Raw genomic sequence first — 1,539 nt, forward strand, 5'->3', positions numbered from 1 at the left:
ATATTTTATAAATAAAAAACCTTTTTATACTTAGGATTTATTTGTGACAATCTTTTAAAATTATTAGAAAAAATATTTCTTATAGATCTTGGATAAAACTTATTGCAAAAAAATGCAGTATAGAGTATTTATGTAGTTTGCACTAGTAATTTTATTTTTTTGTGCTATTAATAGTTCCTTCTTTAAACTTCCTAATGTGTAGAATGACCATAATTTTTACATTTCTACAAATCCGAGTTGCTTAAATACATGATCACTTTTAATCATAAATAATAAATAATATAATATTATCTATGATTTAGCTTTTGTTGATGATTATTTATAATATTTTTTTAATGTATTTTTCATCTAAATGTAATCCGTTTTTCAATCCAACAGATTAAAATACAGAATAATAAATTAAAAAAAGATCAACATAATAATTTATTTTTTATTCTTCTATAATATATTCACAAGCCTCTGTAAAAATTTGTATGTGATCAGATTTTGTGTTTCTTCTGTGCATTTTAATGCCAAAAAAGCTCGTTTATATAATTTTATATAAAAAAATAGAAGTGTTCTCTGTATTATGCAAGAATTTATATTCTGAGGACAAAAATAAAATTTTTATCACAATAATGCATGAAAATTAATATATTTTGACATATTTGCATAGCTTATTCCTTTCATTCATATTTATTTTTATAAAACACGGAAGATATATAATATAATAAAATAAAAATCGAACAATAAATATATTTACTTATAGTCAAAATGTATAAATAACCTTATAAAAGAAGTTAAATTACATTTAATGTCAAAAATGAGGGCAAATCATATTTTCGATTTCTTAAGCTATTACGATTTATCACATAAAAGCGCTTATTCATATACGTTAAAAAGATAGATTTTAAATCATAAGAAAACTCAATAACTCTGAAATAGATGCATCTAATATAAATTTATTTACAAGGTTTTTGTTCTATATTGAAAATTTATAATACTGTCACTTTTTTAAAGTTTATATTTTATTATATATTACTAATAATTTCATTACTTTTCTGCGAAATAAGTCAAATAACCGAGTATTTAAATTTCTGTATATAATATTGATACCTATCAGAAGATCATAAAATTCCACTTACAGGTGACGTTATATTAAGAAAGAGCAAGAGTTCGACTTTAAAATGTATTAAATACGTGAGTTTGGTCTTAAGAAACCTATGAAGAAATTCATTGAAAGTATGATATTTTTTTCTGAAAGCATTATATAAATTCTGTTTGCCCCTTGTTTTTTTAATAGCTTCCAAAAACATCAAATTTGAATACTTTTAGAAAGCCAAATATGCTGTAAATTTATTTTAGTCTGAAAATATTCTTATTTAGAAGATTTTTATCATACCATATATATCCTGGAACGCACTAAAAAGTAGAAACAAGGGCCGCCTTATTTAACACATGGCTTCTCAGAGGATTACATTTAACGCGAAATTATATTTATAAATGCTCATACTTTACATAAGACTACATTGATGTTAAAAAATGAACATAGGAGCATCA

The sequence above is a fragment of the Rhyacophila brunnea genome, unplaced genomic scaffold (genome assembly GCF_057557595.1).
Source record: "Rhyacophila brunnea isolate RB1 unplaced genomic scaffold, BYU_Rbru_1.0 scaffold_77, whole genome shotgun sequence".
NCBI lineage: Eukaryota > Metazoa > Arthropoda > Insecta > Trichoptera > Rhyacophilidae > Rhyacophila > Rhyacophila brunnea.